At 48.1% G+C, this 22,122-nt stretch overlaps 1 protein-coding gene across 6 annotated transcripts in view; it reads left to right on the top strand.

The window, feature by feature from the left end:
- Scaf8 (SR-related CTD associated factor 8) overlaps positions 1-22,122 on the top strand; it is a 282,467-nt gene that overhangs the window by 179,963 nt on the left and 80,382 nt on the right. For 2 of the 6 annotated variants that reach the window (XR_013424743.1, XR_013424745.1), the window contains one exon: positions 6,578-6,908. The exons of 3 other annotated variants lie outside the window; for them this stretch is intronic. The gene's annotated coding sequence lies outside the window, so the exon portion shown is untranslated. Of the gene's footprint in view, positions 1-6,577; positions 6,909-16,920; positions 18,257-22,122 lie in introns of those variants that run through there. One more of the 6 variants, XR_013424744.1, reaches the window with a different exon arrangement.

The following is a 22,122-nucleotide window of genomic DNA, read 5'->3' as shown; positions in this document are numbered from 1 at the left end:
GATGTGGCCTCTGTGCCTACTTGCCTGGGGGCCTGCTGTCTGGACACGATCCTCACAGGCAGCGGGAACAGCCAACCCAAGGAGGGGTGGGGGCATCCTGCAAAGGGAGAGCAATACCAGCACCAGGCCTCTGAGTTCCAGAAACGTCCAGGGCTCAGGCCCAGAGCCCCTGCCCCTTTGCACATGCCCCACCCAGCCAGGGTCGCTGCCCTTGGCCTCTTTAGGGTTCAAAAGGCTTCAGACATGGGGGACTCACCGACCCAAACTCCAAGCCATAGAAACGTGTACTGGGTGGACCTGTGACCTGGAGGAGACAGCGGGCCGCGCTTCAGTGTGTGGAGTCTGCCGAGAGCTCACCAGGAAGATCTCCATCCCCCACTCCTGCCCCTCCACAGAACCTGCCGCTGTGCTTCCCGCCTGCCTGTTCTCCTGCAGCCTGCTTGCCCCCGCGTGCTGCCTCAGTCTCTCCTACAGATCAGGGAACTGACCGGCTCAAGTCACACAGCTTCTCCTCCTGGCCCTCACTCTCCTTCTCCTTCCCCTGAAGCCTGTCACTGCAGGCCGCCTGCTGCCCCGCCCAGGAGGCTGCCCTGGGCACTGGACAGAGCCTTTGCTCTTCCTCAGCTCCGAGCTGCTCCTTCCGAGGGCCCTTAGTCAGACGCCTTGGCCCCAGCAAGCAGGTCTGCACCCCACCCCGAGCACCCCCCTGGAGCACCCTCCTGTTCTCCTGGTGGAGCACCCTGTCTTTTCAGAGCCATGGTTTTGGGGGTGACTTAGAGATTTGAATCTCGAGCCCCGACTCCCGCTCTGAGTTATAACTGCTGTCTGGACACCTCAGCTCAAGGAATGGATTAGAATCCACTGTGACTAACAGTGGACATATTTTCTGCCCCCCACAAACTAATTCCTCCCGGAGTCCGGAGTTAACTGATCCTTTTACACCAGAGCCAACTTGGACCCAGTTTCCTCCATCTCCTGGAAACTGTCACCAAGTTCTAATTTTCTTTTAGGGCATTCAGACTTGCCTCAGGGCCTCTGGCCGTGGTTCCCCTCTGGATTCCTTCTCTTCCCCCATTGCTGTACTTAAGCACCCCTCCCCCCACCCCACATCACTTGGCTCAAAAGCCTTTCAAGGCCTCTTCTGGCCTACGACTGGCAAAGTCCCTGTTCCAAAGCCCCATGGGACCTGACCCGACCCTCCCTATTAACCTTGTCCCCACGCCCTGCCAGGCCTTGGCAGATTGCCTGCTGTCAAGTCACTGCCCAGGTTCCAGGGGAGTCAAAGGACCAAGGTTGTCAGTCCCTCCTGCGAGACCCGTGCAGTCGGGTGCAGGGCTGGGGCGGGGTCCCCAGCTCGTGGACTCTACTGATAACACCAGGGCCTTGCTGAAGGCAGAGGAAGCAATGGGAACAGAGGAGGGGCCATTACTTGTGACATTTCCTATGCTGTGGCTTGGAGAGTAACTCTCTCAACCTGGAGCCTTAATGTGTTTCTTGAGCCACTTTGTTATCAAGAGACCTTGTGAATACCTATGAGATGATATTAATTATTCAAAGTGATTTTCTTTTAGTGTTTTTGGGGATTGAACCCAGGGGTGCTCTACCATAGTGCTTATATATATCCCTGGACCTTTTTATTTTACATTGAGCAGGCTCTTGCTAACTTGCTGAGACAGGCCTTGAACTTGTGAGCCTTCTGCCTCAGCCTCCCAAGTTCCTGGATTACAGGTGTGTGCCACCATGCCCTGCTCAAAACAATTTTTGAGTGAAAAATTACATCGACTTTCCTTGATTTTTGAGGTCAGAAGAGAAGAATGGGGGTGGGTAACGATTTGCCTAATTTTCTATTTTTGAAAGAGATCTTTTGAATCTTCTTTTTATTGGTAAGTGTTCTACTGAATCTTCATATAATCATTAAAGTCAAGTATCTGACTAATATGAAATGGTCTTCTTGGAGAATTTTCTCCTTGTCCAATGGGCTGGTTTTAGGCAAGGTGAAGTCATGGCAGGTATTGCGCTCTTTCTGTGAGGTACTGTTTTTAAGAGGACCGTTCAGCTTCCTGTGTGGCTCTCCACAGATAAATCTGCAGCCAGAATCCTCACATCGAGAGAATTCCACCCCTATGGAATTTCATAGTCTGTGCCCGTGGCCTGGCATTCATGAGACGAGGTTGTGCTTGGATCAGAAAAATTCTCCAGACTTGAGACTTTTGTTCCTGGATGATTCCTTCTCCTATTACTTCCTCATTGTATTAATGACTTCCCAAGAATCCAAGATAAACTATTTCCCCATGCCTGCTGCAAGACCATAGCTCAAACATTTGCTGTTTTATTGCCCCATATTATTAAAACCACCCTCTGGATTTGCACCTAAACATTTGGGCATATATTTGCATGTGTGCCCAACTCACACAGTAGGTACACACACGCTCTCACGCCTTTTGATACCTGTGTGAATTCTGGCTGAGATATTGGGCATGTGCAATTGGGGTAGATCCTTTGTTGGGCACACATAGTCCTGCAGCCCCACCTGGGCTGTTCCCCACACCTGAATGTTTGAGCCAGAGAAGGTGTCAGCATGAGCCAGCGCCAGGCCCACCTGCCTTACAGACAAACACACCCAGGCACCGTCACCTGAGCCCTCCCGACCCACCCCAGCCAAACACGTACTCACATGTCCAAAGGTACACAAAAGGCTGCCCTCAAAGTGGGCCAGACATCCACACTGAGAGTTCCAGGAGGGGTGTCCACAGGCACACAGTGAGTGGACTCCGAATGGCTCTCTCCTTTGTCTTTACAGTTTACTCTCCTTCTCCCTTTGCCAGATGTATTTCCACGAGGTGCTGTTTCTTGGATCTGGTCTTTCTGTCGCCGTGTTTCTCCCTGGCAGAGTTCCTTCACACAGAAATCCACACTCTCTGTCTCTCATGATCAATGGCATTGGCAGGTCCCTGGTACCATCTGGGCAGAAGCCACCATGAACCTTTTTCTTATTCTAAGCCAGTGTTCTCAGTGGCAGTGTTTCATCATCATCATCATTATTGACCCGAATCAGGTATTGATATTGTAGTATCTGATTTTATTGATCAAAAGAGGATCAGGGAAGCTGAGGGTGTAGCTCAGGGGCAGAGCTCCTGCCTAGCATGCACAGGCCTGGTGTTCAATCTGCACCATAATAGGTAAATTAAAAGTAAATGAAGGTCCTCAGCTGGGGGTGTGGTGCAGCGGGAGTGTGCATGCTTAGCATGTGTGGGTGCCTGGGCTAGATCCCCAGCACCGGGAAAGAGGATCTCTTCAGCCTATCACTCCCGGGCACGAAGAGTCATCCCCTAGAAGATGTATGAATCTATGTAATCTGGTAGACATGTCAGGCTTTCTTTTTTGACTTTAGGTAAATTACTCTGCACAAAACACATTGGATGAATATATATAAATGTGCACAACAGTTAAGTCACTATTGCAGAAAATCTGGGCCTTGCTGGTGGGAACTGATTTTAAAAGCATTTTAAAAGGATATTATAGGAAGAGTGGAGTGAAAGACCCAGGATGAAGACAAGGAGACTTAGGGCAGCTGAGGCACAGCATGTGTCCTGGCTTGTGACGACAGAAAAGACGGGAAAAGGACTTTTAAAGCTCTAGTTAGAAGAATATGAGAATGGGAGGCAAGGAGTGGCCCGCTGGAGGTATCACACATGGGCTAGGTGTCCTCTTCACCAGAGAGGGAGTTCAATGGCAGAGCACAAGTTGACCCTTCCGGCCTGAGCACCTGTGATTCTGTGAAACAGTTGTTGGTGTTCTGTATGAGAGCCACGGGTGTCTCAGGAGGTGAGCTATTGAGATAATTCTGGAAACTGAAAGACCAGCTACTGAAGAATGATCAGTCATTACTGCTTTTAACCTGAAACAGGTAATGCATTTTCCCAAATTATTGAATTGATTCCCAGGGCGTAGCTTATTCTCTGGGAGAATCTGGTTTGTTCCCCATGTTCCGACTTCAGCAGATGATAATACTGTGCCTTTAAATAGGCCTTTTCATCTGTGACTCTCAAAGAATTCTGTAAGCATTAATTAGTTCTCACATGTGACCGGGAATTTATTTTCTCACTTGTCAGATGGATAGGAAACAATTTCACACCTGGGCAAAGCTCAAGTACTGAGGTGGTGACTCCTGGGGAGATCTATCCAAAGAAGGGAAAACCTCAGTCACCCTTCAGGATGGTGTCTGACAGGTACCAGATGTCCCTGGTGTATGGATGAGACCTCAGACTTTGATACTGATGCTCACATGAATTCAGACTTCTTCCTGCCGTTTATTTCTATTCAGATTTTCTAACACTAAAATCTCAAACAAGATGTAAAAATTGAGAGAAGTTTCCAACCTAGTCAGTATATAGATTGAAGAATTATGGGCTGGGACTCTGGCTCAGTGGCAGAATGCTCACCTAGCACGTGTGAGACCCTGGGTGAGATCCTGGGTTCGATTATTTATAAGTGAAATAAAGGTGTTGTGTCCAACTACAACTAAAAAATAAAGACTTTTTAAAAATAATTATGTAACCCTTTTGCCTCTATAAAATTATATTGCACCAGATGTGAGCTGTCCGGAAGGTTCTGGGTCAGGACAGACAGGTTATCATCTCCCCACCCCCTGTCACACTGCCCCGGCCCCAGTCACCGTTTACCGCTGTTTAAGTGGTCACAGGGAACTCTCTGGGGTCCCAGATGAAGGGAAACGCGTCACACCTTCCTGCCGCTTCAGTTCTAACTCCCACCCTGAGGTTTTCGTAGTTAAGATCTAAACATCACCTGCTGCCTTCAGGACCTGCCCCTTGGTTCCCTCCTTGACCCCAGGTCCCACCGGCTCCCCACACGGAAGTCACTAGGTTTTCAGTGACCTTGTGGGATTCCAGGGGGTGCTTCTTGGGGTCATGGCACTTGACCTCCCTGATGCTCTGGCCTGTCCTCTAGAAAGTCTCTGTTCCCTTGACGCCAGTGTCTCCTAAACCCCCGCTTCCCTCTCCCTTCCCTGGCACATTCTTTCTTGTTGGAAGACATTCTACTGGGACCATGGGTCCTCGACTGTCTTCTCAGGGGGTCAGCTCCACCGTCCTTATCTCTCTCCATTTCCCTGATGGAAAAACTGAAGCCTCTTGTTCTTCTTTCTTTCATTTTCTCTACCCAGAGGCTCACAGAGTTCCTCTGTTTCCTCTGTAGTGGCTCTTAACCCTCTCTAACACCTCCTCTAAGCAGGTCCCTAGCATTAAATGTGTGTTTAGTGGAGATGCAGCCCACTCTTCCCATTTTCAGTCGTTTGCGTACCATACACACTGTCTATTCAATGAGTGTGACATTTAAATACACAAAATGGTCGCTCAAAAGGAGGAGGCTTTTCGCTTGTTCATTTCTCTGCAGTACTGCGTATTGAGCAGGAGCCTCCCACGTGGCAAAGTGCTCTACCACTTAGCTACAGCCCCACCCCTTTTTATTTCGAGACACAGTCTCCTGATGTGGCCCAGGTTGTGATCTGTGTCAGCCTCCTTAGCTGGGACCACAGGGGTGTGTCACCCACCTGGCCAAAAAGGTGACATTTTAAAAAGTAGATGTAAATTAAAATACTGATATCTCTTCCCGTGTCCCTGCGGATGATCTGGAGAAGACCAGGGAGGACATGCCACCCTCAAAACCAGTGGCCCAACCATGCTGACCCTCACCAGGCATCCGCCTCTCCTTCCCATCGAGCACCTGCGTTCCTTTCTTTTCCTTACCTGAGGTGTCCTGGACTGCCCAGGAGGGACAAGCCCAGCTCTCAGGGGACCCCAGGGCCCGGTGATCCTGGGGCCTCTTCCCCAAGCCTTTGCTCCTTCCCGCACCCCTCTTGCTCCTCTCCACATCTGGAGCCTCACCTCATCCTACCTTCCCTGTCCACTCCAACACCTGAGCCTCCCTCCTGACCGCCAACTGGGCGTATGGCCACCTGCCTCTCAGCAGTGCTGCTCGGCCTGCCCCAGGAGCCATTATCTCCTCAACTGGACTCTGATCCCCCCAAGTCCAGGTCTCTTCCTTCCTTCACATCCTTCTCCAAGGAAACCAGTGTGGACGGCGAACCTGACCACTCTCACTTTAGTGCTGCTTCCTCCTTCTTTCCGGATGGCACCCTTGTCAGGGACACCCAGGGCTTCTCAGTGGTTGCATTTGGGCAGAGACACCCACAGAGGCCCCAGAATCTCGGGCACAGCCCCACTTACTGATCACAAGTGCGCCTGGGGGCTCACCATGTCTGTGGCTAGCAGTTTAACTCCACTGAGTGCTGCTCAAGCTCACCTTCTTCCAGAAGCTGGTGGTGAATTCTTTTAAAAATTCAATAGAAGAAAAGTTGGCTGCTTATTAGGAGTCTGCTTTGGACTGCCAACTTGGATTGCTTTACATGAATGTTGATGCACGGGCAATTTATTAGCAAAGTATCCATCTCTTTAGTGCCCAGCGGGGTGCAGGACATGCGTGTAAATCATCCAGATGACAATGTCCTGGACTGGGCGCTTGGCACTCACCTACCACCAATCAATGCACCTATTCACAGATGGCAGAGTTGGGATGCTGAGGCCGAGCCGAGAGGCTGCCACTCAGGAGCAGAGTGACGGACGTGCCAAAGAGGCCTCGAGTCGGAGCTTCTTCCACATCTTCTCAAACTCGCCCGCAGTCACTGACCTGGGAATTGGGAAACAGAGGACTGGAATAAAGATACCAACCAGCTTCCCTGATCTCCAGCTTTACGGCCCTGGGGCTGAAGGAGCCATTCAGTTCTCAAAGGTGCATCCCCGGGGACTGGCTGTCCCTGGAAGGATAACCTTTGAGACCCCCTTAATTGAAACACACTCTTCTTAGTAAAATAAATGCATACAAACTGAAAATTAGTTTCTTTGGTCCACTGTAAGAGGAATTGTCCAAGAAATTGAGTTGTTTAATATTTAAACTACATTTTTCTTGTTTACATGGAAAACTTGGCAGGCTTGGTGAATGTCATAATTGTGTTCAGAGTCCAAAAGTTATCCCATAACATATATTTCAAGTGTAATAGAGCTCAGTGTCTTGAGCCAAGATGATCCTGCCAACCTCTTTTGGGTGGCCGGGAATCCTAGCTGATCTGGAGGGTGACAACTCATACTGTAGGCCGGTGACCCTGGGGTACTGCTTTTCAGATTAAAGTGTCAGCTTTGCTACTTTAATGAGGGGTGGCTGTTGGATTTTCTTATGCTTTTTTCGTTACTTATGAGTTTCTCTTAACTCTGAAAGCAAAGGGCCAATTTGGACAGTGAGTCAGGAAAAGACCGAAATCTTTTCAGAAATCTCTGCTAGTAAAATATTTCTTTGAGATTTTTGTTTGTTTGTTTGTTTTTAACTGGGGATTGACCCCAAGGTCATTTAACCACTGAGCCACATCCCCAGCCCTTTGTATTTTTTTAATTTAGAGACAGAGTCTCACTAGCTAGAGTGAGACTTACAGCCTCGCTAAGTTGCTGAAGCTGGCCTCGAACCTGCGATCCTCCTGCCTCAGTCTCCTGAGCCTCTGGGATTACTCTTGTATATTTTAGGAGACCCACAGAAAAAGAAAGAAGGAAAGAAAGACAAGAAGGGGGAGTGGAGGAAGGAGGGAAGGAAGAGGAGGAGGAGGAGAGAGAGAGAAAGAGAGAAGACAGAGAGAAGAGAGAGAGAGGAGAAAGTCTTCCCGGGGATCCCACCCAGTTTCCTCTCTGCGCAAGTTTAGCTCAGGACACAGCTTGTCTTTCCAGCCTCCAGCTCCTGCTGTGGCTCTTGGCAGAGGCTACTGGGACCACTGCAGATGGCACTGGGAGGGGGGGATGCAAGTGCTGGCCTTGTTAATTGCCGCTGGACTTGGGCTGCCGTCTGGGAAGGGAATACCCACCTTGGTTGCCAAGTGAAGCATTTTCACAGCCTGAGGCCATCGATGCGACTTTGCTTTGTGAATACCAAACAGATAGAGGAACAAAGTGCCAGTCCTGAAAGGCGAAGAGAGGACCATCACTAAGTGCCATGTAGGAATTCAGAATGATTCTTGGTACAGCTATTCTGTGGCTCGTGAAATAATTTTGTATGAAAATAAGGCAACTTCTAGTGAGTTGGTTCATATTATTTCTTTCTTACTGTTTTCTTTAAACCCTGCTTTGAAGTATATTGGTACAAACCCGTAAGAAATTTGGAAAGTCTGTGCTCATCATTGGGGTGGATTAAAACACTCGGAGCCTTGCAGAAACCTGTGGTCTAGAGTCATGGAAACCAGGGGATTTAGAAGTCTAGACTGATCCAGGAAGAAAGCACACATTTTCTCTGAAGCACTAAATTGTTTGCCTTCCATTTCAGATTCATAGTTGACTCATTTCAGATTATAGTTGACATGTATGAATGCCCATTTTTCCAATGAAGGATTGATGCATTTTGTAATTACCAGTCAGGGGTATTTACCTATAAAGAGTCATTTTCCAAATGTTCATACCATTCTGTAGCCCTCTTTATTCCATGACATCTTAAACACGAGTTTATTGTGCATCTACTATGTGAGCGCTAGGGGTATAATTGTAAACAGAACCAGAGCCAACTGGCCCCTTTCCTCAGGGAGTTCCTTGGCCCTCTCTGGTGCTCCTTGGTCTCTGTAGTCATGTTTGCAGGGCAGCACTTAGCTTGTTCTTGAAAAATGAACTTGACTTTCACCAAGTGTCCAATAGCAAAGAAAAATAAATGATTTTGAACGCAGAGACGTAAAACAGAAATACAGCTTAAGTGAACCACACCTTCAGATGCTAATTTCAATGATTTTTCTTGTCTTCCTCCTTCTCATGCACCCTGTTCTCTCTTCTGTTGAATGACGACTGGGTTCATTGCCTTTAAGCCACCATTGATTCGTAATTAATGACCGCACTTAGGAATGTCTAGTATATTCCAGGACAGGGCTGGGTATTGAGATTGTAGAAATACAAGGACACCTTGACCCACATGGTTTTTCCCTCTACCAAAGTCACTGTATTTTGCCCAAAGTTGTCCATTCTCCCACTTTTCATTTCTGGGCTTCTTCTTCATGAAAGGATGATATTCGTAGGATTTTGAAAACATAAAGAGACCAGAAAAGAGATGAGTTTTAAAAACATCTAATTGCTAAATCTTAAACCCTAGATTTCCAAAGGCAAATCCCCCCAGCTACACACCTGGGGGTCCACACGAGTCACCAAGCAGGACTGGAAGCCCATCTGTGTGCTTGAGCCTTCCTGTCCTCAGAGCAGTGTTTCCTGGGAGCAAGGAAGACCAGTGGATTTTTCTCTGGTTGCTTTTGAGTCACTAACCATGGAAATACTTATGCTCATTTTATAAACACCAACTACATCCCAGATAATAAATGTATACTGATTCATCTCCTATTTTTATAAGTCACTTTCAGAGGATAGCAGTGGATCTTCAGAGGATGAGTGAACCCTTCCTTTAAAAAGCATATTTCAAACATCCCCCCCTAATTATATTGGAGTGAATTATATTATATTTTAATTCATAGAAAGGTCAGTGCATTTTCAAAAAAAAAACTCTTGCTCCATCAATATAACTTAAATATTTTAAACTAAGATTTAAAATATTTAAATAAACTGGATTTATGAGCTTTCACTTGTGTCTTGGATGAAAGAGAGGAAAAGAGGCATTTGGATTTATCTTCGTGACCGATTGTTCTTTCAGGAACAAGGCTGCCTTGCTAAACCGTGGTCGTTTCCCCGGGTTTGAATGGCTTTGGGTTGTAGTTTTCACAGTGCTGGGATGCAGCCCAGGGCCTTGCCCTTGCAAGGCAAGTGCTCTACCACGGAGCTATCCTGAAGCCCTGAGTGGGATTTTAATTCAGGTTTATAGATTTATCTTCAGGAAGGTGAGGCACGCTTGCTTTCTTTCCCCAGAGCAGAGCTCAGCAGATGGCCCTCCTCTAAGGAGACCATGATCTAGTGTTGGGGGGCTCTCTCTGGACCTCAGACGTGAGACAGGCGTTTGATGCCAGTTCTCTTCCTTGTGTTTGGAAGATTCCATCTGGTCCTCTACGTGCATTTCTCTATCCCAAGAACCTTCTAGGATGTGATTACTAAGTTAAAGCAGCACATAGAAAAACTGGTTTTTACTTCTTGTTCATAGAGAGTAACACCCCCAGAATTGGCAGAGCTAGTGTAATGCCACACCTGTGACTGGGAGAGGTCAGTAAAGTCTCCTGGGATCCACGGAGGCTGCAACTGGACAGAAACGTGAATTCCTAGTCACTCCGTGAGGCAAACGACTGTGTCCACGAGGAAGAAAAGCTCCTATTAGAACAAGATGCAGGTTGGGCCTTCTGACTGCAGGAGGGACACAGAGCCCTTCTAAGTGTGCCGGGCTCACGTCACTCCACATATAGTGTTTCTCATCTCAGGGTTTCCAGAAAATGTCCTGTGAAATGTAAATCCCAGGTTCTTTTATTCTGGTGCATTCTTATACATGATCAATGAAATTCAGCTTGATTACATTTACTGATTTGGCCAATTTCCTATAATTAAGGGGGCTTTTCACAAAGAGACTAAATAGACTGCTGAAGAAAGTATAAAAAGACGTGTTGGCGGCACATTGGTGTTTGGGGCACAGTTGCGTTTGAGTTTTATGAAGGTTTCCTTCCTCCACGGAGAAATCTGGAGACTCTAGGGCATAGCAGCCTGCAGTGTTGTTTTTAAAGGCCTATGCAAGCCAGTTTATTTTTATATTGAAAAATCACCTCCTTTAAAACTCTTGAGAATTCCCCAAATTCCACATATATATATATAGTAAGTTACATGTAAAGCTCACTTATAATTTTTGGAAAATTTGAGAAACTTAATACTTCAATGGTAATGATGTCAACCTTTTGAAAATGGGAACCTGCCACCGGCCAGGGGAACGTGCTAAACACCTTGCACCTTTCTCTCAGTAACGCTTCACAACAGCCTCATAAGGCAGGCACTTTACACCCGAGGAAACTGAGGCCAGAAGAAGGCTAAAGTAACTGGCCCAAAGTTAAAGAGCCAGAAAGTAATGGGATTGCACTCCTGTAGGTTGGCTCAGTTTGACTCCAAAGCTCATGATCTTAATGAGTTTACTCTGCATTGCTTCTCTGTAAATGATAAAAACAGCTGCCTTAATTAATGATTGTGCAAGTAAAAACAGCTTCCTCATAGGAGGTGCATGCACTTATTTTGATTGGCAGTTACGTGGTACCATAGCCAAAGACTCCTAAATTTCCTTAGCAAGAACATGCACAAAGAGGCTAAAAGCATGCTGTTGGTCACTAGTGTCTAATTTCCCTGTTACCTTCTTTCTTCAATGACTGAATCAACAGGTATCCCTTTTGTTTAAATAATGGATATATTTATATATTAATAACTAGAAAGCAAAGCTGCATGAAGTAAAAAAGTACAACAAGGAAAATTAGATTGTAGAATTAAGCTTTAAAATACAAAATACAACACAATTTCTTTTTCTTTTTTTAAAGAGAGAGTGAGAGAGGAGAGAGAGACAGAGAGAATTTTTAATATTTATTTTTTATTTTTCGGCGGACACAACATCTTTGTTGGTATGTGGTGCTGAGGATCGAACCCGGGCTGCACACATGCCAGGCGAGCGCACTACCACTTGAGCCACATCCCCAGCCCACAATTTCTTATTTTCTCTTAGATTGAGTCTCTGATGTAAGATGATAGTTCACAAAGCATCTCCAAGTGCTTTCATTTTATTTAAAAATTTATTTATTTATTTATACTTTTTTAGTAGTTTGGGGATTAAACCTAGGACCTCATGCATGCTAGGCAAGTGCTCTGCCACTGAGCTGTACCCTGAATCCTTTTTTAAAATCTTGAGGCTGGGTCTCACTAACTTTTCTAGGCTGTTTTCAAATTTGCAGTCCTCCTGCTTCAGCCTCCCACGTAGCTGGGATTACAGGTGTGTGTCACCACACCTGGCTCTTGAGCCCTTTCTAATTGTGCTCACACACACCTCAGATAGACATGTGGCACTTAGGCATCAAGCCAGGACTGCAGCCGTCGGAAAATCATCACGTGATACAAAGGGGACGAACTCTGACCTGGGTTGGGTTTGCTTGCTTTCCTCTTGGATGACGGAACGCTAAGAACAAGGTTAAGTTGCCCCTTGCCCAGCTCTCACAATGATCTGGAGTGGAATCAGCCTCCTGCTTGTCCTGCTGTGGCTTGGAGCTTTCTCTAGGTCAGGAACCATGACTGTGTTCCCAGGGACTGGAACTGTGCCTGTCAGAGTCCACAGCTGGGGGCTGGTGAATCCGGGAGTCCATAAAGGAGCCTGTTTAAAGTGAAGGACTCCTGGCTTCTGCTCTCGGTCTCACACTCCCTTTGTAAAATGTTGCAGTAGAGGGTTGTTTCCGCTCACAAGTTTGGAGTTCGAAGCCAAACATTCAAACAGAGCCTCAACAAAAGAAGGTGCAAGTTCAGCCAGGTGCAGTGGTGCACACCTGTGATCCCAGCAACTCTGGAGGCTGAGGCAGGAGGACCATGAGTTTTGAACTCAGCACCTTAGTGAGGCCTAAGAACTCAGTGAGACCCTGTCTCTAAATAAAAAATAAAAAGGACTGGGGATATGGCTCAGTGGTTAAGTGCCCCTGGGTTCTAGCCCCAGTACCAAAAAACAAACAAACAAACAAACAAAAAGAACACCTCCAGCACTGTCTCTCCCTAGGATCCCTGTTCCTTTCGGGTGTTTTCCAAGGTGCCTGGGGAGACCAGGGATGTGTGGTTAAGAGGGGGTGTAGAGAGCTGCTCTCACTTCAGCGGGGTCATCCATTGATATCTGGATCAAGATCTCTCATCTTCCAGCGGGCATTCTGAAGGGGTCTGGTATAAGTTCATCTCCACTGTTGCCGGTTTGGAAATTCAGCGTGGCTTTTATTAAGTTGGAATGCGGGGAAGAAAGTTTTACCTTATTACTAGCTGAATTTTCTGTAGCCAGAAGTGACTCTTACACTTTGCTTGTTTTCTTCCTGTGGCACTCACCACAGACTATCTGTTAAAATTGTTATTTGTGTAGAAATCTTGTCATCCAAGACGGTTAGCTATTTGCTAGATATTTGTTTTGTTTGGTACTCGGGTTTGAATCCAGAGTGCTTTGAACCAGAGTGCTTTACACATCCTCGGCCCTTTTCATATTTTATTTTGAGACAGGGCCTCACTTAAGTAGCTGAGACTAGCCTCAACTGATTCTCCTGCCTTAGTCTCCTGAGTTGCTGGGATGATAGGTGTGTGCCACTGTACCCAGCTATTTAAAATATATATATATTTTCCCTTGGCCTTTGCTTTGGAGGTCGGGAAACTTGGAAATGAATCCTGACTTCACTACTTCTGGTAGTCATAAAAACTTGGGAAAATTTATTTGCCTTCATTACATTTAGTTGCCTTATCTGCAGATTGGGAGAACAGCAAGTTCTACCTCCTCTGATTGATTTGGGAATTCAGAGCATGCTGTCTGGCACACAGCAACTGCCAAGTGAGATCTATCCTTATCAGTAAGGAAGCCTTGGAACTTTCCTCAGGGGGAAGGAGTTCTGCAAGTGTCTGCCCTCATCCTGACTTGATTGGCACTCTTGGAACCCACAGGTGTCTCTTGGAGCATATTCCAATTAGGTACGACAACCTTGCCCTGTGTTATAAGCTGCCTGTCACTTTTCCGTGTGATATAGTCAGTGTGACTTGATAATACTTAATGAAGCCTTAAGCAACTTGAACACAAGTTCTTCTCTTCAAAATTTTAACCTTGATTTCAGGCTGTTCCTATCATTCCTTGCCTGCCCTTACCCCCACAGGAGGCCAGGAAGGGAAAATGGGATTCTGTGCATGTGACAGCATATGTTTTTGAGCATTGACATTGCCCCAGATACAATGCCAAGGGGGCAGCATTTAAAAAGAAGTATAAGAATTCAGGCACTGCAATATGCCTGGAATCCTAGCAACTTGGGAGGCTGAGGCAGGAGGATCCCAAGTTCAAGGCCAGCCTCAGCAACTTAGACCTTGTCTCAAAATAAAAAATACACTGGGGGCATAGCTCAGAGATAAAGTGCCCAGGGTTCAATTCTCAATAGAAACAAACAAACAAACAAGGACATTACAAGAACCCTCCTCCTTGTACCAAAGCAGCCAGCTGCTACTACCCTGATGCCTGCATCATAGATTAACTTCATTTTTTTGAGCTTCAGTGCATGTTGTTTTATGTCTGACTTACTTCTAACATCGGGTCTGTAAGCTTCATACAGGAGTTGGTCTATTTGTTATGCCATATACTAGTTCATGTTATAAATATACCACAATTTCTCCACCTGTGATTGAGGGACATCCGGGTTGTTTCCTGTTTGGGCTGTTACAAGGAATGATGCTGTCGACAATCTTATGTGCATTTCTGCTGCATTCTCCCCCTGGAGTAGAATCCCTGGGTTGTTGTGGATGCTTTTGTGCTGTTTCAGTAGTTACTGTCAAAGTTTTTCCAAAATGGTCGTAAAAAATGTCACACTGCCACCATCAATTTAGGGGACTTGCTTGCAAACTGGCCAGCACTTTGTATTGTCCTCCTTTTAGTTTTAGGCATTTGGAGGGCATGCACCGGAGTCTCTTTGTGGTCTTAGTTTTTCTTTTCTTGATAGTTGAGAGGTGGAGCCTCTTTTCATGTGTGTTATTAGCTCCTTGGATAACTCTTTCCAACGGTAACAGGTCTCATATTTGAATTGCAATGTCAGATGTTTTGTTTTTATTAATTGGTTTGTCCAGTTCTGTGTGTACGCCAGATGCCAGGTCTTTATGGGACACAGTTCCTGCAGACGTCTTTTCGGAGGCCACCTTGGAGCTTAGTGGTTGGCAAGTGGGTCTCGGGGAACGGGAAGCCAAGTGCGGGGTTTCCTTCTTCAACTTTGCCTTTTCTCTGGGATTTTGGTCCAAGACCTCCGAGTCTGGGTCACTCTTGGATGACCCCAATATAGGAATTTTGGATGCTTCATATTTTATCCAGCTTCCCTTCTAGATTTTCATAAGGATCAATCTGAAGTAAACTGTCCCTTCACCTTGACGCAGTTGATCACAGAGGATCACAGAGGAGTACCTTGGGACGGAGCAGGGTGTCTGGTACCCTATAAACATGCACAGAGAAAATCCTCTGGGCCAGCCTGAGCGGGAAAGAGAGGGTGAGGAGTTTAGATGGGGCCATGCAGGGCTCTGTCCTGTGGCTTGAAGGTCTTGTCCCTAGTCCAGAGATCCTAGCACGACATCCCTGTGAGACTGTGGGCCTCTTTGGAAAACTCCATCCAGTGGAGTCATGAAAGAAAAAAAAAAAAAAAAAAGAAGGACAGGAGGGAGGGAGGGTCTTTTGGGGGGAGGGTGTAGTCTGGCTGTGGGTACACAGAGCTCCTCCTGCTGAGGGACAAGTCATCCAGGAAGCTCTCCTGTAGCCATATTGTTTAAAGGTACCAGAAAGACACCTGTGGTTCCAGAGGTGGCCACATAGCAAGTGGCAATTCTGTTGAGCACCCAGGAGTGGGCTAGAGAAGGAGAGTGCTCATCTGATCTGAGGCGCAGAGCAAAAGAATCTCAGAGTGAAGGAGCAGGTGAGAAGCCACCAGCACCGAGAACTGCTACAAGGAGCACCTTTGAGCTGAAGGGTCCAGGACATGGGGTCCTTTCCAGGCGAGAACCCCCGAGCAACTTAGTGACATGCACAGTCCCTTGCCATGGCTAAGCAGATCCCTCCTGCAGCATGGAGATGGCGGGCCAGGTGGATGGCATGGCTCATTCAACTGCTTGAAAAAATTGACTGTCCGCTGGGAAGGCATGCCGGCAGGCAGGCAGGCAGGCAGGAAGGGAGGGAGAAAGGAAGGGAGGAAGAGAGGGAGGGAGGGAGAAAGGAAGGAAGGAAGAGAGGGAGGGAGGGAGAGAGGGAGGAACGAAAAAGCCAGGGCTAAACTCGGAGCAGAGGACACCTCTTCGGTGCTGTGTACCCCCGCACTGTGGTGGGGGCTTCCAGATGCTGTCTGTCTCTCAGAGCACGGTGCAGAATTTGGCTGGGAAGGGGAGGAGGGCGTGCCTAAGGGCTGGCAGTGTGGCATTTACTACGAAGACCATGGCTGATGCCCAGGTCCAGGCAGAATGGAGGATGGGGACAAGTCTGCCACCCAGATGTCCCTGGCATCAGGCTGGTCTTGCCACCCCACCCTCCCCCTCCTCCTGGAGAGAAGAGGAAAAGCGTGGGGCATTGTGGGTAATCCCTAACTGTCGAGAGTATTCCAAGGGTTTTCAGTTGGATGGGGCTGCAGTTCTTTGGTAATGAGACCTAGTAGCCCATTACTCAGAATGGGCTGCAAATATATAGCAAGGTCCTAACTCCTAGGACCTACCTGTGACTGTGACCTTATCTGGAAATAGGGTCTTTACAGGTGTAATTAAGGTAAGATGAGGTTCTTTGGCTGGGCCCTAATTCAATGTGATTGGGGTCATAAGAGAAGAAACAGACACAGAGAGAGCAATGTGGCCGCAGAGGCAGACACTACAGCCCTAGGCCTACAGACCTAGGAACACGGGGATCGCCACCAACCCGAGAAGAGAAGAGAAAGGCACAGAACAGCTGTCCCCTGCAGCCTCCGAGAAAGCAAGGCCCTACCCACCCCCCTCCCGACTGTAGATGTTCTAGAAATGTGAGCCACTGGGCTTCTGTTGTGTTAAGCCACTTAGTTTGCTACAGTTCCTGACAGCAGCCCCAGCAGACCAACACAAGGACTAACTAGCCATGGGGGTTGGTAAGCCGAGTTCAGTTCACATTTCCACGCCCCTCCTCATCTTGCTTTAAAGTCCATCTTTGAACTTGTGTTTTGCTTACCAGGGTAACCTCCCCTGCCACCTTTGGACCCGCCTGACCCCCACCACAGTGTGCGAGTGTCAACCGCATTGCGTGCATCGATCACAGCAAGTGTCAGGAGGCGCCCGCCCGGTAAGCCAGCTGAACCTGGCTCGAGTGAGAATTGACACCAGCCGAGGACACAGATACAACTGACAGTGCAAGATGTGACTGTGCAGGAAGAAATGACTCAGGCCAGGGTCCCACCAGGAAGGGAATGGCTGAATTACTCTGTGCAGTTACAGCATTTTCTCATATGAATGGCTCATCAATCTGTCTGGATGGTGGAAGGGCTCCCGGGGATTCCTCCTTGATTAACTCACCTTGTATGTGCTGAGATCCCATCTTGCATCCTCATTCCTTGGGTTCCCTAAGTCCTCTGTCAGTTTTCCAACTTCAGCAGAGACATCGCCTGAGAAGGTTGGCGGTTTGCACTCTTAGCAGCAGCCAGCAGTTGTTCACTGTGTGGTTCCAGCCTGGGACCTATAGGGTCTACCGAGTAGGTCACAGGGAAGGCCAGGGATGTGGCCTAGGGCCAGGTCATCATCATCATCTCTCTTAGCTAGCTTTTTTGCTGCTGTGACCAAAAGACCTGAAAAGAGCAATTTTAGAGGAGGAAAAGTTTGTTTGGGGCTCATGGTTCCAAAGGTTTCTGTCCACAGAAGGCCGGCTCCATTCCTCAAGGCCTGAGGCAAGGCAGTGTGGCCGAGGAAAGCATCATGGCACAGGAAGCAGACAGAGAGAGAGTCTAAGCTCAGCTCACAAAATACATTCACCCGAAGGCACGTCCCCAGTGATCCACCTCCTCCAGCCACATCCTGCTTGCCTGTAGTCACAGCTCCCTGGTGGGGACTAACTCATGGACTGAGTTAAGGTTCTTATAACCCCATCATTTCACCTCTGAAGTTTCTTGCGTTGTCCCATACAATAGCCAAGATTCAACGAACATCCGGGTAGGAACAGTGATAATGGACTTGGAAAGCTTGAACTATGTTTTCAAAATAGAAGTTCATGGCCCAAATGAAGAGTTCTGTCTTCTCTGTGTGATCTGTGGCCCATCCACTCGGTGCTCAGCTGATCCCTAGCTCTGTGACGGTGAGCAGGTGGCTGGCTCCTCTTTGTAAGCTTCAGGGTCCTTCTCATCTGTGAAATGGGATGACAATACTACCTACCTCAGGAGGAGGTGGCAAGATGCAATGAGATGAATCGCCTAAGATGTTGTGTCTGCCAAAAACTAAAAAATAAATATTAAGAATTAAAAAAGAAAGAAACAAGCCCAGTGTTTGGCACAGAATATTCAATGAATGTTAGTTTAACATCAGTCTGAATTTTTTCTTCTTCATTAATATATAGTTGTTTCTTCATGTAATGCCAATTTTTGCTAAAACTGTCTTGTTCCACGGAGTGATCCAGGGCCCTATTTTCAATCTGCACCAGGAGATTAGCTGTCCATCAAAAAAGCATTCGGGTCCCCATTCTGGGCAGGGCCCCACTCTGCCACCTGTGTGTTTGTCACATTGAAAATACACCCACATAAAAAGAGCATCAGGACAAGAGGGATTCCTCAACTGTTTTTATCTTCTGATACTTGGCGCTTTACATATATGTGCCCTTTACAAATATTAAGTCATTTCTTCTGTATATAACTTCATCACATAAATTTGATTATTATCCCTATTTTACACACAAGGAAATGGAGGGACTGAAGGTTAGGTCACTTCCTGAGATAACAGAGCTGGTGTGGGCAGAGAAGCCGGGATTTAAATCAGACATTCTGACTCCAGTCTCTGACCTATGAAGTAGCCTGCTGTGTGTGGGCATGTGCCTGGTGGACGGATGGACACACACACACACACACACACACACACTGCATAGCTTTTACTTTCCATTACGCTGACTTTCACTGTTCCTGAAAATGTGTGATGGTCCTAGATTTATATTTTTCTTTTTCCTTTTTTTGTCTTCCTCCTTCCCTCCCTCCCTCTCCCCCTTTCTTTCTCTCTTCCAGGGATGGAACCCAGCCCTTGTTCTCTGAGCAGTGCTCTGCCACTGAGCCACACCCTAGCCCGGCTAGATGATTTCCTATGCAATCACTTGTGGAGTGGTGGAGTGGGAAGGAGGGGTTGGGTGGCTCACGGGGACAGGTCTCTGCTACCTCTTCAGGGAGGCAGAGAGTGACCAGCAGGGTGGAGTTGCCATCCCTAGATAGTTCTGCCCTCGGTCCTTATGGTCTTATCTCCACTCTCAGCTGAAGCTGACCAGCCTGAGGTAGTGAGGGAGAGTTGTGGAGGACCAGCTCCCAGATGAGCAGGGAGGGAGGGAAAGGAAACTTGGGAAAGCCCGTTAGGTCAAATGTGGCGAGGAAAGAGCCTAAGGTGACAGAGAAGGGAGGGGGGAGAGGGTCTGCCCCCCCCCTGGGGAAAAACATCCAGTTGCCGTATCACCACTGCCCAGGACTCTGCAAATTGTCTGTGCCCAGCGAGACAGGAAGGCAGCTCTGCAGAGGAAACCTGGGCCCCTCAGCACTCCAGCCGCTCTGGAGTTAGGTCCAGCTCCTGGGCCAGTTATAAAGACACTTGGCCACTGTGCTTGGGAAGATGGAGTGACAGTGAAGGATCTAGTAGTCGGAAGACTCCAGAAGCCCAAAGCTGGCTCCGGCTGGGCAGACCTGGTAGATATGCACAGACGGATGCCATTTCTGCCAGGCCCTGGACCGTGAGAGGGTTACTTTGATTTGCTGCCGTTGTGTGGGGGAAAACCGTCAGGAACGGCAGTGGAGAGGCAGAGAGGTTGGGAAGCTCTTTAGGAGGGAACAAGGAGAAAGCTGGAGGCCAAATGATTGAGAGGGACAGGAGGCGACACAGGAGGCCCCAGGCAGTGTGGACACAGAGAAGCTACTGACTGCAGTAGGGAATGGGGCGGAGGAGGGGAGCTTTGGTCAGCTTTGTGTCACTGACCAAAATACCTGATGAGAACAACTTAGAGGAGGAAAGCTGATGTGGGGCTCACCCTTCCAGAGTTTCAGTCCATAGACAGCCGTGGTCACTGCATTTGAGCCCAGTGTGAGGCAAACACCAAGGCCAAAGCCGCCCAGCTCGTGGTGGCCAGCGGGTGGGGGGAGCAGGGGTCACAGTGAAGATGCACCCTTCCAGGCCCTGCTCCCTGTGACCCACCTCCTCAGCCACACCCACCTGCCTCCAGTGACCACCCAGTCAGTCCACTCAAACCAGGATGGACTGATGAGGCTACAGCCCTCACAACCCAGTCATCTCACCTCGGAATATTCCTGCATTAACACAGCTGTTTTCCATCTAAGCCCCAACAAGGAGCAAATGTGGGGCCACCACAATGACAAAGTGATTGTGAAGTCTGGTCCAATGGGAGAAAGAAAGGCAGGGTTGTGCAAAATCCTAGAGTCTTAAGGTATGTTTTTGGTAATTCTCCCACTATTTTTTTTCTCCTGGCACTGGGAGGTTGAACCTGGGCATTTTACCACTGAGCTACGTCCCCAATCCTTTTTATTTTTTATTTTGAGACAAGGTCTCACTAATTTGTTGATGCTGGCCTCAAATTTGCAATCCTCCTGCCTCAGCCTCCCCAGTAGCTGGGATTATAGGCATACACCACTGTGTCTGGCTTCCCCACTAGTGTTTCTATACTGATGAAACTGTTGGACTGGGAACAAAGCAAGAACAAAATGTCACTTTCTTCAGGGGTAGTAGGTGAGGAAGAGTTGGGGGTGGTATGGGGCCGTGAGGCTGCACAGTGACCCTTAAGTGGACAGTTTTATGTATTCCCTGGTTTTTAGCACAGGCTGGCAGCGCTTCAGCTAACAGCCTGCCAGTCCCTCCTCTGTTTACCTTGCCATGAGGACAGTGCCAGGGAGACTCTCGAGGGCTTCCAGTACATTTTTGAATTGGCTGTTTCTCATTACCTCACCCCAGTGAGAAGATGGATTTCTCAACCACCCACTGCCGGTAGGTGAACTTGGAATGCCCTAGAGTCTCAGGGTGAGCAGGTAGCAGCAGGAGGGTGGCTTTGGTTGCTTCACTGTCTGGTTCTCTGAGATTAATAGAAATGCTCATCTGGAGTGGTTGCCATTCTCCGTGAAAGGTCAGGTCCAGGTGGGACTCCTCACAAATCCAGGAGCCAGCACCCTTTCTTGGCTGGAGGTGGAGCTCAATGGTGGAGGCCCCGATTCAACCCCCAGCACCGAGAAAATAAAAACAAAAACCAATCATCACCTTTCTTATTACAGAAAATTGTATTTGTGCTAGGTGCAGTGCCTGTGGTCTCAGCTACTCAGGAGGCTGAGGCAGGAGGATTGCTTGAGCCGAGGAGTTCAAAGCCAATCTAGATAACCTCCGTCTTTTGGTGGGGGTGGAGTGGGAGGTGGAGCAGGGGAGGGAGAGAAGGAAGAGGGAGAAAGAAGGAAAGGGAGGGGAAGGGAAGGGAGAAAGGGAGGGAGCCTTTGTTGGCTGAGAGTACAGATTTGCACAGGATGAATCAAGACAGTGTGAGTGGAGAGGAGGAAGGAAAGTAGTTCCCAGTGTCTCTGTCCTCTCTCCTTCTCAGGGCTGCATTTTTAAAGCAGGGTGTGATGGTTTGGATATGAGGTGTTCTCCCAAAGCCCCTGTGTCCGTGCAGGAATGTTTGGAGGTGAAATGATTGTGTTATGAGGGCTGTAACCTCAGCAGTCCATCCTAGTTGGAGCAGAGTAACTGGGTGGTGACTGTAGGCAGGAGGGGCGTGCCTGGAGGAGGTGGGTCAGTGGCCTGAGGGGTGCATCTTCCCTGTGGGCCTTTCCGCCTCCTCTCTGCTTCCTGGTTGCCATGAATGGAGCTCCTCTTCCCCACCCTGCCCTTCCTCTATGAAGTTCTGCCTCATCTTGGACCCAGAGCAATGGTATCAGCCAACCAGGGACTGAAACCTCTGAAACCGTGAGCCCAAACAAACCTTTCCTTCTCTAAGCTGTTCTTGTCAGGTGTCTGGTCACAGCTTTGAAAACCTAACACACAGGCCATCTGTTTGATTAGGGAATCCCGCACTGGTCAGTGCGTTCACTGAGGCTGTCCTCCTACAGTGATGTGGAAGGCTTCCACCACGTGCAAACTGGCTCTCCTCGCCTGTGTTGGAAGAGGGATGGAGAGGTTGGAGTGAGAAAGGATATTGTTGGCAAAGAGTAGC

The sequence above is a fragment of the Ictidomys tridecemlineatus genome, chromosome 8, assembly GCF_052094955.1.
Source record: "Ictidomys tridecemlineatus isolate mIctTri1 chromosome 8, mIctTri1.hap1, whole genome shotgun sequence".
In the NCBI taxonomy this organism is placed as follows: domain Eukaryota; kingdom Metazoa; phylum Chordata; class Mammalia; order Rodentia; family Sciuridae; genus Ictidomys; species Ictidomys tridecemlineatus.
This window is presented reverse-complemented; position numbering and strand designations above follow the sequence as displayed.